Source organism: Gymnodraco acuticeps, unplaced genomic scaffold (assembly GCF_902827175.1).
Source record: "Gymnodraco acuticeps unplaced genomic scaffold, fGymAcu1.1, whole genome shotgun sequence".
NCBI classification, from domain to species: Eukaryota; Metazoa; Chordata; class Actinopteri; order Perciformes; family Bathydraconidae; genus Gymnodraco; species Gymnodraco acuticeps.
In genome coordinates, this window is record NW_022990423.1 from 350,421 (window position 1) to 369,220 (window position 18,800).

The window sequence follows — 18,800 nt, forward strand, 5'->3', positions numbered from 1 at the left end:
TTTCATCGGAGGATGGTCTGGTGGTTCCTCGGTTATCGCTCCTCGATCCTCGGTCCTCCGGCAGAAATAAGAGCCATGGGACGGTACTCAAGATGGCGCAGGCAAATCAACTTCCGGTAAGACCGAGGAGCGAGGAAATGAAAATAGTCGACCTGAGAAGCAGCCTTGGTCAGAACACGTTATCCCCAAGATGGCGCGCATGGGGAAAGCTACGCTAATACGCACACACATTCATACACTCTTTTTAACATGTAAACAGCGCTACAAACACTCCACACATTTAGTGGGCCGTCACACTATATACGCGAACATTGTGGGGGGGGTTCATATGAGTTTTGCAGCTTTTACCAACCTGTAATGAGCAGGTGAGACAGGAGCAATGAGGACACGAGTTATTTGGTTTCCTTCCAGATTGTTTTTGAGGAAACACCGGAAGTCCGTCCCTCTAACCAGTCCCCGGAACACAAACGTTCCGCCACACTTCCAAATGCACTGCTCAACCCCGCCAACGAAATGAAAATAGACAGATGTACAAAACAAAGGCATATTCCAACTCCAAACAATAATGATTATTATATCAATGTGGTCACACATCCCAGGGGTGCCACATATACAGTATTTTCTGTATATTGTGTATTCTTTAGATACTCTAGTGATATGTGTCCTGTGTGTATACTTGCTGCTAATGCTTCATGTTTATTATATCTTATTGCATCTTTTAAATATGTTTAACTCGTGTAATGCCTGAAAACACTTCTGTTGTGACACATTCATTTCCCAGTTTAAGATAAATCATTATTTAAATAAAGTATATCTATTTATCTAATGAGCTAAACCGTCGCTTAGCTTAGCGTTAGCTGCTAACTGAAGAACCCCATTAATTTCAATGGGAAAAATGCTACGTCACGGTGAATGGCGATGCTAATAATCTTGTTAGCATATATTTAAAACCATATCTATGGTAAAGAGCACCAACACAACAACTCAAACCGTCTTAAACACAACTGGTGTAATAAATAACTAACATAAAGTCAGCTGAGCATTACATATAAACTGTTACTCCCCAGAGCCGAACTGAAATAATAACTAGACTTTAGCCGTTAGACTTTAGCTGTTGGACGGTAGCTTTTAGACCAGGGGTCTCCAACCTTTCTTCATCAGAGCTTCTTTGAAAAAATGAAAGTGGCCAAGGGCTACTTCCATCACATCACTTACATGTATTCACATAGCACTCATCAGTTGAATTAAGCTATACTTTTGTACACGTACGAAATTGCAATACCTAAAGCTTATCACAAATCTTAACTTCACATCAAGGTCCAAGAAAACGAAAATGTCTCACATATTATTATGGCCCACATAGTAAGTACATCACTGAACATTCACATCAATGTCCTTAATAACCACCTGACAAGCATCTTATGCACGTGTAGCAGGATAGACTGTTCAGCCCTATCACCACACGGGGAAACCTTTATAAAGAGGGGTCAGTGTCGCTCTTGCTCCCTCTTGCTTTTTGGCACGAAGGCCACTTCCGGGTTCCGCTGACGTGCTTTCTCCGCTGGCACCGGTGAGTTTGCAGTGGCTGCCGTTTGTTGTACACCTAGCATGACAATTAGCTAAATACTAAATGTATCGCTGGTTGTAGACCCTTGCAGGGATCCTGCAGCCCATGTCTGCTGCCGCTGTAAAGGAAGCTCCCCTGCTGTGTGTTTGTCTGAACTTGGCCTGATAGGTAGACCTTCTGCTAGTATCATTCTTCCTGAATGTTCTTAACCTGGTATTGTTATCGTAACATCACCTTAAACTTAATGTCTGCTAGGCTCTGCGCTGGAAGCGTGATAAAGGACTGCTGTTTTGCCTCCACGACTGCTCTGAGTTTACGAGTGTCTTGCCTGCCTGACTGTTGCCTGGACGGCTGGTCTGCCCTCTTGGTATCTTGGTCTGTACCAGCCTCTTGGTATCACTGTGCCTTTGCTCTTCATTACAGGGCCATATTTTAAACATTGTTATCGCGGACTGTTCGATTAATCTCTGTTCATGATTAGTTATTTCATTGAGTTAAGTTTGTTTTGTTTATTTAATTACAGATTAAGTAGACTGTTGGGTTGATTTTCGTTTCTTTGGTTTAGTTTTTCGACCCTGTTGCTTTAAATTTGTTTATTTCAGTTAATATCAGTTACTTGAAATCAGTATTTTGTAGTATTCTTGACTTTTTATTGTCTTATACTTATCTTATGTGTTGGTCTGTGTATTAATTTGTGTTTACTGTTTATCCCAGTAATTGTTTATTGTTTGCCCCTCTTAGTTGCTGAGAGCCAAAGGTGTGGTGCTGGTGTCCCCGGTGGTGGCTTCCCCCTTTGTGTGTCGTGCTGTGCTCCCCCTGATTTGTGTTCCTTCGTGTGAGTGTGTAGTGATCACGGGTGCCTTAATTTACTTTGTTGGGATCCCTCTCACCCCTCGTCACCTCCATCCACTGGTAAGCCTCAGCATCCCTGAATTAAGAGTCCCCCCCCTTTATTTTCAGTGTGTATAATGATCTTATGGTGTTTTTAATGATATTTTAATGCCAGAAATAAAACATTTGATAAATTAGAACCACGTCTCCTGCCCCTCAGTATCACGAACCTGAGTGCCTTGTTGGTACTTGGAATAATTATTTCCTTGGGTGCAATTCCCAAGGTGGCGTTGTCTGGCTTTTAGTTGAATAGGATTTCCAACAAACACCCCCCCACGTATCAAATAAGTGCATTCACTCTTTTTTTACAGTTAGTCAGATGAATGGCACTGCATGGAGTATGGACTTAAGTATACAAATATGCTACGGATGGACGTTATGTTTTGTTAAAATGACTCTGTTGATTGATGTATTATTATTGGTAATTGCTATGTAATAAGCAATTAGGGGCTGGTATGTTGGAGCCATTTTTCCTTTTGTTATTATTGTCTGAATGTTAGGCTTAATAATAATATAAATTAGATTATACTGTAAATTATCGGCTATTTTTGTGAGTCACGTTATGGTTTAAAATGCATTCATTTAAGGCTCACTTATTATGTGTGATATGTGCGTCAGTATCACGTGCATGGCTATGCCTATATATGGTAGATTGATGGGACACAGCTGGGGGTGATAGACGGGGAAACGGAAAAGTCTTTTGACCGTGTTCTTTTTGTTACTTTGGAAAATGATACACTTTTTAGTGACTATGAAGCGAAGAAATGTGTCCTCCTGTATGTACCGTGTGGATCAAGGAACAAAGCTCATCTGATTCAACTACGATCTCCGCTGAATTGTTTGGAAACAAAGAGCGGCGCGTCAAAACCCACAACCCCGATAGAGGTGGCGATTAAATTGTAGACAAGGATCAAGACGCCACCACAACTTGCATTATCAGTTTTAACCTCAACACAATTTTCAAAGGATCTGATGAAAGAATGATACTGAAGAGGATCACCATCAAATGTGGGTATATTTCTCACTGGTAGGGAGGATGCTAAATGTTGCTGTACTAACATTGTAGTGATGTTAGTTTGGCGTTGCATGATATTCACAATGTCATTTTGAGTGTCATTATTGCACGTCATATTCAAGGAGGATGCTCGTCCTGTCTGTTGAGCGTCATGAACCACCTGTGTTGGTGCTTGAGTGTATAGTGGTCTGAGGTCCATCTGTAACACTGCCATTTGTTTAGGCCTGACAGTTTGTGATGTGTCTTTAAACCTGATGGTCTGTGAGGTTTCCTTTGGTCTTACAGTGACAGCCTGGGCATTAGGGTGAAATTCATTTTGCATGTTATTTTTGTCATTTCTCTGTGGGACAAATTGATTAGCCTGAGAATTGAGTTGCCTTGTACTCTGAGCCTTGTTCCTTTCCAGATAAGAGTTCATTCCATCCCTTTTGGAGCTGCATTTTGAGCTACTTTCCAGAACATTGATGTTGGCATTAGTTGCAGCTAGCTCGGTCTCCAGAGCAAACTGTTCCTTTTCTTTTCTTAGTTCCTCCTTTCCTTTTCTTAGTTCCTCCTCCTTGGCTTCCAACTGATGTTTCCTTTTTAAAGCCTTCATGCGCTCCACAATTGCTGCTTTATCAGCCTCTGCTTTTAGCCTGGCAGATGCGGTGGATGATGTTTTAGATACATTAGAGTGTGTTTTGTGTTGCCTTTCCTTTGGACCTGAAATGTTAGAGGCACTGTCCTCCGGATTGATATCATCAATAACAGCACTTTGTTTAGTTTGAGTCTCAACATCAGTTTCAACATCAACATTGCTAACATCATTGTCATTATTTTCCACTTCATTGTCAACATTGTCATTTGACTCCACATGAGGGTGCCCAGCAGCAGACAACCAATCCTTTACAGACTCAGTGAAATTATAAAAGGTCATCATTGTTGCATTGAAATATGTATTTTGCCTTTTGACCTCCTCCTCGGGCAAATCCATATCTATGACAGACTCATGCATGTCCTTAGCGTCCTCATAACACTTGATGAAGTTGCACAAATGAGCTAGCACAGACTTCACATTGTCAGTAGATTTCATCCAGACACGTATTGGTTCAATGTATTTCTTGGCCTGCTTGATTTTTGCCAATCTCTTTTCTTGGCACGTTTCTATGTAAAACGCCTTTTGGGGTAAACTTGAGGCCCCGTTTTACAGAGGGCTCGGGCGGAGCAACATTCTCCACACTTGAAACATCTGAATCAACCACAGGCATTGTCTCGTTTGTCTCAACCGGCTGCTCCATATTGTCTGATTGAGTTCACACAGGCAATTATATTGACACTTCACGTCGGAGATTTATGAATAAATGTCTTTTCAAGTCCAACAACTCCCAATATTCATCAACATGTAGCGAAACAGTAATTCAGTCACTCCAAATAAGTTTGCTTTTTTCCAATCAAGCTGACAGATTATCCTTCACCAATGTTATGTTGTTGTGGAGTAGGTTTGTGCGGCGTCCATTTAAGCCGTGGGTGGTCCTCTGTTCTCCGATCGTGTCTTTAACAGGCAATTCAAAGTTTCACAAAGTCAATGAGCATTGTCTCAGATCTCCAGATCAAACGCTGATGCGCCGGCGTCCATGTCCTTTGTCCTTTGATCAGCATGATCATCTCCGTTTGAGCGTGGTGGTGATTCCAGTCCAAACGTCCATGCAGTGCAAAAAATCTAAATCTAAAACAATAAAAGTGTCCGCTTCAATAAGGGAGGTTTTTTACTTTATGTAGTGGCTATTTGACAACGACAATACAACTTCAAAAGGCCACTGAGGCACCAGGTATAGTGGATCTTACGCAGATCATGAGTCCATTGTCCAAACAAGGCATAGACGTTTTTGTGGTATTTATTAGCTTCACCTTGCGGGAACAATACAGCAAAAGGTGTTTAAATGTTTGCTCAGCCCTGATACTGGGAGAAAACCATAGACCTTCCCGGTGCCCACTGATTGCTGCTGTGCCCTGATCGACTTAAATAAACCCAGCTGTGTGCCCAAATTGACCCATCACCTTCAAAATAAAAGCATTTTAGCTGAAACACAACTTAACTTAAATAATATGGCTGTAAATTAATTAATTCTACAAAACAAAAAACAACAATATTTCACATCATTAATCAGAATCTGCAAAGGAACTAAAATAAATGTAGTGGAGTAAAAATACCAGATTAACCTCTGAATTGTAGTGGAGTAGAAGAAAGTAGTATGCTGCTATAACAAAAACATTTCCCAACTTGGGATCAATAAAGTATATCTTATCTTAAGATGATCGATGGATGCTGCCATATTTGCTAAATGTGCTGTCCAATTCCAGTTTTGGAAAGTCTGCCGTGGCTCCATTCCATTTCAAAGAGCTGTTGACGCTCAGCGTAACCTTGCCGCACTGCCACTCCAACATCCAATCACAGGGCTTGATGACTAATCACGGGGTTTGTAAAGCAAGGCGGATGTTGTAGTCCCAAACGATAGCTGGGGATTCTGGGTAGTGTAGTGTCTTCGGAAACTGTAGTGTCTAAACTCCTATTTGTTTCTCTGAATCGAAGGTTAAAACACAAAAGTATTGTACACCATTTAAACCAATCAATATTGTGTAATTAACAAGGATAAACTGATGTTTTTTAGTGGATGAGTGATGCAGATATCACTGTGTAATCATTTGACAGTGAGGGAATATATCCGGTTTTATTGTGAAAACTTCGAGACCGGAAAAACAGTTTTCACCCACGCTAACTTTACATGGAAGCTGCATACACGTTATCCTGGCGAGACCTCAGATCATCTTCGTAATATCTATCAAACTATAGATCCTACACATCCACTGGACGTGGATTCTAAAAGTACAATATACACTTCTCGCTAGAAATCTAATCAAAAAGCATTTTAATGGCCAAACTATTCTACAATTTAGGATTATTTGTGAATAAACGGGAGCATGTTGTTTCTTACACGACCACACTTTAAAACGTGGCTCTGGGTCGTAATCTAAGGTGCTTAAACAATCGACCTATTTGGTCGTTTTTTGTAGGAGGACAGGCTGGTCTGTTTCTAAGGCCATTTTATTTTTGGTAGTCTGATCATTTCAACAAGAGAATAGAATCAAACTGAAAACATCGTAGATATGTTCCAGATACATGAAGCAGATTAATGAACAGTGAAACTCACTCATGGACTTTAAGGTGAATACTTTCCCACACTCTTTGTAGGAGCCATTTTATGGGTGTTGTTGGTGTCTCAGTTTACCTTATTTATATGTATAGTGCAATATTATTTTTGAACATTTGGTGGCGGGGGGTGTATAAAAGGGGTCATAAGTAGGGTTGGGTATCATTTGAATTTCCACGATTCTGATTCCGATTCTACTTTTCGATTCCGGTTCTTAACGGTTTTCAATTCCGATTCTTTGAGGGGCAGGGTAAACAAATGATACATGCTTCTTCCACCAAAAAAATTACATTTGAGAAACTTTTACACAGGTTAGTTTACAGGGTTTACATTTTAATAATTAAATAAGTATGTTAACATAACCAGTAAATAATAACAAATACATGTAACTTATTTTATTTTTGTTGTTCATTCATATCTTATTTTACTATTTTATTTTTGCATATTTTTGTATCTCTCCAGTTTAAAACTATTTGTCTGGTTTACTGTCCTATAGTATACATTGGAATGATTTCAAACCTGTTTTATCCCAATAATTATAAAAGAGTGCCTTGGAAATATGTGTTTACATAAATTTGATCAAAACGTTTGAGACCCACTGAGATAACTTAGACTAAAGTGAACTATCTAAACACTCAAGAGTTCTTTACCTCACTGAGCTGTAGTTATCAACCTCAGTCTGACTGGAGAGGACTCTCCCTCCACATCATTGTAGAAACATCTTCTTCTTCCGTTAGAGCAGCTAGCACCAGATGCTAATAACAGCGCGTACCGGTGCACCCTCCCTCGCCGCTACCACGCTCACTCGCATTTTGGCTGTGAGCTGCGGTCTCCAGATAAGCCAACATCCCCCATTTTTATCACTTACAGCGCCCATCGTACAGGGCAAATGAAAAGTGTAACCGGGATGAAAAGGGTGTTACATTTACTTAATTATGAATATTGTTACATCAAGGCCGAAAATTAGGATGAGCACCATGTCAAAAAAATTGTTTTCCCTCCCAGAGCTGTCAGCGCAGCGCCTCCACAGATCTGGCGCCCTAGGCGAACATCTATAACGCCAGAGCGACGGGCCGGCCCTGGTCTCAGGTTACGCTGTAGGAAGTGTAGGTACAACCATAGATATATATAAACCTATGATATAAACACGTGTATATCTATCTATGGGTACAGGGTACAACGCTACATTTCCCGCCCCGCTGCAGTCATACAGTAGGCTACGGAGAGCGGCGAGAAACATTTCCTCAGGCATCGAAAAGCGGAACCGAAATTCACATGTCTAAATGATTGCCGTTGGAATCTAAATGTTGGACGGGACCCAACCCTAGGTGACAGGAGAGGAAGAGAGGACACAGGAGGAAGAGCATACCGATTCTACCAGACGGCCAGCCCAGACGATGCTCATACTACAACTATTGATACAGTGTACTTAAACCTTGGTATGTAAAGCAATGAAACAGCACACTGTCGGCAGACGGACAGAAAACGAAAACTTAAAGGAACAGTGAACATTATGCCTGTCAATTCTGACGTTACGTCAACAGATGGCGCTGTTCTCACAGAATCAGCCCATGCAAAGATAGTGTTAAATTGAGCGAAATGAGGAATGGCTAAAATGCATGATCTGTTTGGTATTTTGAAAAATAAAAAGTATAAATACACTACACTATATTATTCAAATATAGCATGATAGGTCCACTTTAAAGGAACAGTGAACATTATGCCTGTCAATTCTGACATTACGTCAACAGATGGCGCTGTTGGGATGGGATCTGTAATGGAAAAAAGGATTACCCAACACAAGGCCAATAGATGGGAATTGTTTATTGTAAACTGTGAAAAAACAAAATATGCTTAATTGCGGCTCCTACACTCTTAAACCCACTATGGTTTTTCTCCTGAGTGAACACGAAGATGTGATTTGAGAGCACCTGATTGAGTGAACGTTTTCCCACACTCTTCACACCAGTACGGTTTTCTCCAGTATGAATATGGTGATGTCTTTTGAGATGACTTGATGTAGTGAACGTTTTCCCACACTCTTCACACCAGTACGGTTTTTCTCCAGTATGACTATGGTGATGTCTTTTGAGAGCACTTGATGTAGTGAACGTTTTCCCACACTCTTCACACCAGTACGGTTTTTCTCCAGTATGAATACGTTGATGTGATTTAAGAGCACTTGATGTAGTGAACATTTTCCCACACTCTTCACACCAGTACGGTTTTTCTCCAGTATGACTACGGTGATGTCTTTTGAGATTACCTGATGTAGTGAAAGTTTTCCCACACTCTTCACAGCTGTAAGGTTTTTCTCCTGTGTGAATATGTTGATGTGTTTTGAGAGCACCTGATTGAGTGAAAGTTGTCCCACACTCTCCACAGCTGTAAGGTTTTTCTCCAGTATGAATACGTTGATGTTTTTGTAGATCACCTGATGTAGTGAAAGTTGTCCCACACTCTTCACAGCTGTAAGGTTTTTCTCCTGTGTGAATACGTTGATGTGTTTTGAGATGACCTGATCTAGTGAAAGTTGTCCCACACTCTTCACAGCTGTATGGTTTTTCTCCTGTGTGAATACGCAGGTGGCGCTTTAAAGTTCCAGATGTTGTAAAGGATTTGTCACATTGCTGACAGCTGTGATGTCTCTCTCTTCCTTTCGGTTTCTAGAACAGATGGACAGAGAAAGAGAGAAAGTCAATCTAAAAAGCATAAATACACAAGTTAACACAATAAAAACTCACTTAAAGTGGACCTATCATGCTATATTTGAACAATATATTGTAAGGCCATACCTATATAAAAGTATATAAATATAGTATTTTTTTCAAAATACCAAAAAGATCTTTTAGCCACGCCTCATTTCGCTCTATTTGCTCTTTCCAGCACTGTTTTTGCAGGGGGCTGATTCTGTGAGCTGCAGCTGACCACGCCCCCCTGCAGCTGACCACGCCCCCCTGCAGGAGAGGGGAGCGTTCTCTGAGATCAGCTGCTGGGCTGCAGCGGGGAGAAGAGGGGGAGAAAAAGAGATCTCCGTCCACCGTGTTTTATTCTTATAGAAGTAAGAAGAGAAGTAACGGGGCAGAAACCCTCCTTTTTACGCAGCGGTCCAGACATACACATCAAACGGCGACACATATTCAGTGTGCAGTTAGTTTGGCATTAGGGCAGGGATATCTAGATACTTCCCAAGGTTTGACATAATGAATTGTGCTACTTTTAAAGCAAGCAACACATTTTTCAAATCTGTAATAAAAAAGCTCCTCAAAAGCGCTATCGAAGCAGTTCCTGCCGTTGCTACGTTAGTTCAAACAGTAACAACGGACTATTTCTCTTAGCGGATGCATGTCAATTTAAATCAATACAACTATTTTTTAAATCAATACAATAATTTTCTAAATCCATAAAAGCATTTCAATTAATATTGGGAGTCATATCGTTACTTTGTTGAGAATGTGGCCGTGTAATAAGCGAGATAATGTGCAAAAAGTATAAAAGTATAATCTGTTCAGCTGGTCCTCTCCCACATCTACTACTGTCTGATCAGCTGGTCTAATGCTCACTCTACAGCTCTAAGGCCACTGGAATCACTGTATAAACAAGCACTCAGAACACGAGACAAAAAGCCATTCCGGTATCATCATTGTCATCTGTTCAGCTGGGAAAATCTCATAGTTTACAAAAACATCTGCTTAGTTTATAAGATCACTCGTGGGTTGGCTCCTCCTCCTCTGGCTGGCTGCATCAGCCTAAAGTCCACCTCAACCAGGGCTACTAGAGGTGCTGCTAGGAGAGACGGCACCATCCCATTTAGGAACAACGCATTCAGCCAGGCTGTCTTTCATTCCACGCATCCCATCAATGGAATTCAATACCACAACCAATAAGAGAGTCCTCATCCTACTACACATTCAAGCACAGTGTTAAAAAGTGGCTCATTAATAATCAACAGTGTCAGCACTGATGTGTGGGTGTAGGTGTGTGTATGAGTGCGTATTGTAAATGTTTTATTTATTATCATGACTTGCTCCTATCTGTATTCAGTGATGTCATCTATTGTAAATATGTACAATGGTATAATAATGTCGTGGTATTTTTATTATTGCTTTTAGGATGTCAATCAGCATCTGGCAAAGGGTCTATCGATGAAAACTAGCCTTTTGGCTAATTTGAGTACTTTTACATGTTTTTAATATGTTGATTAATGTACACTGTCCCTTGTTTTAAATTAATCAATTCAATGGACTGACTCAGCATGTGACGGAGCCCACGCACAATAAGGGGCACACTCTTGACTTAATGATCTCAAAGGGTCTGAATATCTCTGAGGTTGTGGTGACTGATGTTGCGCTCTCTGATCATTCCTTTGAGAGCTCTATTTCTGTTCACACAAATGTTCAAAAAGAGGTAACCACAAAGCGATATTTAACTGAAAACACTAGGGAAATGTTTACTCAGGATGTTTCTTCCACACTTGCCCCTGCTAACATCTCAGTAAATGAGCTAGTAGATCATTTTAATTCAAAAATTAAAAATGTTATAGATGCCATTGCTCCAACTAAGGTAAAGGAAGTGACTGGGAAGAAAAGATCTCCATGGAGAAAGGCCATGACCGTGAGAGCAGAGAAAAGAGAGTGTCGAAAAGCTGAACGTAGGTGGAGAAAAACAAATCTCCAGGTTCACTTTGAAATCTATAAAGAGAGACTTTGGTTTTATCATTTGGAATTGTAAATTGCACGACAGTCTTTCTTCTCTGATATCATTGCCAAAAACAAAAACAATGCTACCGTCGACAGACTAACAAACCCCACAGTGTCAGTATCCCCCCCCATTCAGAAAATCAGACCAGCAGTCAGAGCCTCTGCATCAGGTACAGCAGAGGTTTTGTCTCTGTGTCCACCTAAAATCAATTCAAACACCATGACACAGTTCCATCAGATTAATGATAAAAACCTAGAGGACATTATTCAACTTCTGAAATCCTCCTCCTGCTGCCTTGATATTATTCCAACAGGGTTTTTCCAAGATGTTTTTCCTTGCATGGCCTCAGATCTACTTCACATAGTAAACAAGTCTCTTCACTCAGGTGTTTTTCCACAGGCCCTGAAAACTGCAGTCAATAAACCACTCTTAAAAAAGAATAATCTAGATGCTTCAGTAATGAACAATTACAGGCCCATATCAAACCTCCCATTTCTAGGTAAAATCATTGAGAAGTAGTTTTTCAACAGTTGAGTAATTTCTTGCATTTAAATAACTGTTTGGATGTGTTCCAGTCAGGCTTCCGTCCAAACCACAGCACTGAGACTGCTCTTGTAAAGGTCTTCAATGACATCCACTTATGGCGCATTTCCACTGCAGGGCCTCACACGGTATAGTTAGGCCTTGGTAGGCCAGGCTCACTTTATGCTGCGTTTCCAATACAGTTTAGGAACTGGGGCAGTAACTATAGTAACGCAGTGTAGGCGGAGCCGTGACGTCATCTTCAATGTGTGTCAGTACCCGATATGCAGCCCTGCCCTATCTGCAGTGCGTATGTGCAAGATGGTCCGCCATATTTGACAACTCCATACGGCAACTCTAATAGGACATTTGACACAGTGGGTTTTGGCAAAGCAGAAAAAGAACACTCAAAAAACCCGATAATATTAATCTGAGAGAGATGAGTTATTGTTATTACAATGTGACTTCACTATTATTGAACAACTCCTTTTATTGGGTCATTTTGTTGGGTTAAGTACATTGTCAGAATTAGTGAGAAATGGATCTAACTTCTGCAATATGTAGGGTATTCATAATTTATATCTAATTACATTAACTGTGAATGTCCTTCATTTTATTTAAAATAACAAAATATTTTCACACAAAGGGTTGGTTATCATTTGGATTTTAACGATTCCGGTTCTGCTTTTCGATTCTGGTTATTTTCGGTTCCGGTTCTTTGAGAGGGTCAAAATAAGTCCTATGACAAACTGGGAGAAATATATATTTATGAAAACATTAAGTCAAATCTGTATTCCTATTTACAAATCACTTCATACTGTTGCATTTCTTAAGGTTATTGAATCCAATTATATACAAATAATCTCTGCATTGTTTAGTTAGTTCTAAGTGGTGCAGTTTGAGAATTTACAACTGGCCCAGTCTCCTCTGATGTTACACTGCAACCTGCCTGTGAGACAGAGGCCAACCACACATGTCTAACACATAGGCCTAATAATAATGATACATTATATTTATAGGCTATAGGCCTAGCGCTTTTCTACAACTCAAAGACGCTTGCACACATTTATTTACACATGCTGCAGCTGCTCACTGTTTGTAAAAGTAAATAAATAGTATTTTAATTTCAATAATGTACTTTCTATACCCTGCTTCATAAACAATACTGACATCCCTGTGCTCCTCTGAGTCTGGGGGTCCGGGGATGTGAGGACAGCGCGAGGACACAGACAGGGAGGCTGCTTCACTTCATAAAGGAAATGGCGGTCAATATTAACAACACAGGAGCTAAAACGATTAATAACCTTCATTACGTGTTAGAGAAAGAACATAAGAAAGTTTGACAAAGGTGAGGCTGTTAAACGGGCAGCGGATCTGCTGTGTGTAGAAAGAGAGAGAGAGTGACGCTGAGCTGCACCGTGCAGCGATCGGCTGATACGGAGCATTTGAGAGAGCTGCAGTCCGTGGGGCTCGGCCTCGCCTCCTGTCCTCACAACTCTTATTAATCCCGGTACCGGACAATTATTATCTGTTCCTACTCGGAACAGAGTTTTGCTTCCCAACCCGGCCACTGTGCTACACTTCCCGCCCCGCCCCGTCTAACTGTACAGAAAGCGGCGAGATGCATTTCCTTAGGATTCAACAAGCAGAACCGAAACTCACATTTCTAAACAAACAATGGCGGACACGTACAATTTGCGAATGAGTTCTGCATTTTGTAAACAGAATATATCAATAATTTGTCAATAAATCAGGGCGAAAAACGTCACTTGTCCACCGGACAAGTCAATTGAAAGATCTACTTTTCCGATATTGTAAAACGTCCCGGACGGTGGGACGTGTACTTTTTCGCACACTGGTCTGTATATGGTAGGGGTGTAACGGTTCACAAACATTTTGGTTCGGTAAGTACCTCGGTTTTTAGGTCACGGTTCAGTTCGGTACGTTTTCGGTACAGCAGAAACAATTATCACAAAACATAAAATATATATTTTTTTAGATTATTATTAAACTGTGAATATTCACTCAAATAAATACAAAATATAACAAAATAAACATTAAGGTGCAGCATGTCGATGAACTGAAATAATCTGTATTTGAACTGTACTAGCACCTGAGCAGCCAGCTTGACATTAGGACTTGCTTGTCATTGTATTTTCATGTTGTTTAAAGAAAGATGAAACTTGTCCACATTGCTTGCTGAAAAGGCAGATCTGCTGGCACCAACAATGTCTCCTGCTGTGGAGAAAACCCTCTCTAGGGACAGAGGTAGCACAGCCAGGTAGCGCTTTGCTAACATGGCAACATAAGGATATTTGGTGTTTGTAATAGCTTTGGCTCGGTCTGAACTCTCTGCGAGTGGTGGAGGCTTAAATGCTAGTGGGAGTTGGGTTTGCACTTCAGTCTTTTTTCTTTTGGTACCGGTGATATTCACGTTCGGGTGATGCCTTTTCAAATTAGTGTGCAAGTTTGATGTATTGCCAGCCGCGTAATGTATAACTGCATAGTATCTTCATAATTTAAAATATAAGGTGTCTAAAAATGGCAACCGTATTTTCAGTTTTGGCAACCAAAAGCTGATGCCTGGTTGCCAGCCTGGCAACCACTTTTAAAAGTTAGCGTTGAGCCCTGCGGAGACTTCAATGATGCTGGAGGATTTTGGAGCTCAACTTGATCTGCGTTTGCCATTTCGACAGTTCCTCAAATTACTGGTTAAATTTGAACGCATCCCTGTGACCAGCTCTCATAATATTAATAATAATAATTTCAATTTATATATTTATTTACAATGGGAAGTAACAAAACAAAAAGTAATAATAATCATACAGATACACAGGCTGAAGAAAACAAAACAGGAACCGGTTGCTGAGTACTGTATATTAGTTGAGGCCAAAGGCCTGAGTGAACAGATGGTGTTTGAGGTGTTTTTTGAAGGTGTCCAGAGTGTCTGCATTCCTGATTGCAGAGGGGAGAGGATTCCAGAGGGTGGGGGCTGCGACACTGAAGGCTCTGTTGCCAAATGTTTTCAGCTTGGAGCGCTGGATGGAGAGTAGTATGCCTCTCGTCCAATGGAATGACTTAGACGCTCTATGGCGCGTTGAAATTGCACTGAACGCTGCGTTCCTGCAGCCCCCGCCCGGAGCATGGGCTGCAGGAACATGCTACTCAAACACTGCGACGCAGCACCTGAGATTACTTCCAAAAAGTTTTTCACGTTCTCATTTTTTTACGTTTAACGTTATATTCGTTCGGTACACACGTGTCCCGCACCGAATCATTTCGGTACGGGTACGTATACCGTTACAGTGCATGACTTTAAGGATTAGCTTAATTTACAGATGGCCCTGAGCCCAATAGAAATTGCCCTGAAAAATGCGCGCGGACGAAATGGCACGATGGTTTTGGGGGGGCCTCCCCCTAGAACATTTAGATGTTTGCAGGTCTTAGATGCTGCCTGGTGCATTCTCTAGACTGAATTATAAGATGAACCACCACAATATTATATTGTACAATTTCAATTTTATTCTTCATTTCACTTGTTTGTTTGTTCTTGCTTGTATTTGCTCGCTTGCATGCCCTGCATAGCTATAAGAAACACTTAAGTTGTTGGTCAAGACACTTTCCATCTGATGAAGGCAGATGCCTTCCCAGATGTAAAAAGGTAGAAAACATTACATTCAGTTGTAACTGCCAAAACAAACATTATTTTACACTATTATGGCCCCTGTTAAAAATGTAATGTTATCAACTGTAAGTTGGTTGAACGAATGCCTCCTCATCCGGAAGCTGACCGAGCAGACCCGAGCAGCAGTCGAGAGGTATGGGCTCAGAACAATCTCATAATACACACATGCACACAGAAGGATTCACACTTGTATTTCATGATCCGCAAAAGGATCCACACTTGTGTTTTTCAAAGCACACACAAATGTGTTCCGTTTCATATACATGTAAATAAAATCCAAATACAGAAAAAAGTTTTACATATGTATTTTTTTGATCCTCATATATTTGTTTTCCGTTTAAAACCTCTGCACCTGCAAACACAAAACGCTTTCTGTGCATTCGTGTGTGGGTTTTTTGAGACTCCCCTGACGCTCAGCCGATTCGTACTTGTAATTTTTTCTAATCAGATGTCTCCTCAATTCTAAGCCAATGAGCGTTCATGACGTAGCACTTCATGTACGCATTTTGCGCTACCCGGAGCTAACAGGTCCATGGAGCCTGCCTGCAGGCTAATGTCAGGACACCTCCACTCTCAGTACATTGCCACTTTCCGAAAAGGAAATGCACGCAAATACAATCTTTTATATTATTAAGGTACACCGCCACTTTCCGAATCATTGATGAATGCTTGTGTACACAAAAACGGCAGGCAACACCGTTTTAAATGTGTGTTTCCTGTATGGCGAATACAGCATGTTTTATTTATGTCTGTATGAAGTTGTTGTGAGTGTGGAGGGAGCAGCTACAGGTTAGCTTAGCCTAATCGATCAGTGCACTATGAAGCCAGTGCTAGACAGTGAACTGTCAACGGGGGGAGCCCCGCCGGTCATTATCGGCCGATATTCACTCTTAATAGTTTGATCGGTGCTCTCTAAAAAGGCCGATCAGGAGAGCTGGATCTGATCGATATGGACATAAACGCGAGTGAAGTATAACCGGACGCGAGAGAGATCAGATCAGCTGCTGAGTGAGACAGACACGCAGCTCTGCATGATCACCTGAAGCTCCGCCCTCTGTTTAGCGAGCTGACCGGACAACGCAAAATGCGTACATGAAGTGCCATGAACGCAATAAATCATACCCCCGTGGGGGTGCGCTCATGTGATTGGCTTAGAATGAAGGAGACATCTGATTGGCTCTAGATAGAAAAAATTACAAGTACGAATCGGGTGAGCGTCAGGGGAGTCTCAAAAACCCCACACACGAATACACAGCGATCCGTGCACAGAAAGCGGTTTATGTTTGCAGGGGCAGAGGTTTTAAACGGAAAACAAATATGTGAGGATCAAAAATACATATGTAAAACTTTTTTCTGTGTTTGGATTTTATTTACATGTATATGTAACGGAACACATTTGTGTGTGCATTGAAAAACACACGTGTGGATCCTTTTGCGGATCATGAAATACAGTGTGAATCCTTTTAAGTGCATGTGTGTATTATGAGACTGTTCTGAGCCCATAGAGAGGAGACGAGCGTATCCGCGAAGCACACAAAATGGCGACGTCAGAGTTCCTGTTAGCCGGCAAATCTAAATCTCTTCGGTCAAAATAATTTCCCTTTAGCGCAATACCGCTTCAGTTGCGCCACTTATGTGACAGACAAGAAGAGTATGTGACAGACAAGAATAGTCAATTCTAATGTCTAACACTTAATGTGGAGAAAGAAATATCCTGTATGGGTTGATTGTGCGTTGATCTAACCTCTCAAACTACCGTAACTAGTTATAGATATGTTTAGTTTTACTGTCGGGTCACTCATTACTGGATCCGCGAGCTGCATGATACTGGCATAATAGATTGCTCGATCGGGCAACGAGCAGGTGAGGCTTCATTGACCGAGCTAAATACTAGATGGGCCCGGGCCATCGGGCAGTCCTTAATGTTGAGCCCTGTGTTACACCCCTAGTAGATGGCATTCCGAGCTGAATAAGGGCGTCAAATTAAGGCAAGACTGCCGCCTGGCGGAAACGCTGGAATTAGGAATATATTGTGATGAAGTGCACACTGACCTGAGCTCCAGGGGTCTCTTTCTTCTCCTCCATGCTGCTCATCAGATGTCCTGATGAAGACCACAGAGCTGCTTCATTATTAATATAATACAAATATTTAGATATAATTCATCATAATCTGTCAGGAGTGAAGAGGAGGAATTCAAAGAGTTTATTCAATGATATGTTCTATTTCTAGATGCTTATATGTAGTGTTTTATCACACCATGTGCAGTGCCTTGTCTTATCTATGCTGCTGTGACATAAACATGTTCCAAATTGATCCATTTAGTCAATGTGATGCTAAGCAGAGGAGAACATGATAGAAAGGTCAGATAGTTATTAACGTTACATGCAAATTACTTTAACCATTACAATAACAAGTTGGTTTTCTGTGTAAATTATTATTAATATTACACAAATATTTAGATATAATTCATCATAATCTGTGTAGCAATTTACATTCTAACTTACAGCTCACAGTTTGTTCACTTTTATTTCATTAAATGACTTTATTCACATAGAAAGTCACATTAATGGTTGTTTGAACCACGGTTATAACGCTATCCGTGTGTAACTATCACTAAGTTAACACAGAAAGCAAACATTAGCTAGTGAGACTGTTTAATGTACTCCATGTATACAGTATTTTCTGTATATTGTGTATTCTTTAGATACTCCAGTGATGTGTCCTGTGTGTATACTTGCTGCTAATGCTTCATTTTTATTATATCTTATTGCATCTTTTAAATGTTTAACTCGTGTAATGCCTGAAAACACTTCTGCTGTGACACATTCATTTCCCAGTTTAAGATAAATCATTATTTAAATAAAGTATATCTATTTATCTAATGAGCTAAACCGTCGCTTAGCTTAGCGTTAGCTGCTAACTGAAGAACAACATTCAAACGCTACGTCGCGGTGAATGGCGATGCTAATAAGCTAGTTAGCATACATTTAAAACCATATCTATGGTAAAGAGCACCAACACAACAACTCAAACCGTCTTAAAGACAACTGGTGTAATAACTAACATAAAGTCAGCTGAGCATTACAAATCAACTGTTACTCCCCCAGAGCCGAACTGGAATAATAACTGTAGCTGTTAGCCGATAGCCGTTAGCTGTTATACTTTAGCTGTTATACTTTAGCTTTTAGACGATAGCAGACTTTAGCTGTTATCCGATAGCTTTTAGACTG

The 18,800-nt window shown here is 40.7% G+C and overlaps 2 pseudogenes; one reads left to right on the forward strand and one right to left on the reverse strand.

The window, feature by feature from the left end:
• LOC117551909 overlaps positions 1 to 18,800 on the reverse strand; it is a 430,097-nt pseudogene that overhangs the window by 246,464 nt on the left and 164,833 nt on the right.
• Positions 1 to 18,800, forward strand: part of LOC117551910 — a 354,701-nt pseudogene that overhangs the window by 199,852 nt on the left and 136,049 nt on the right.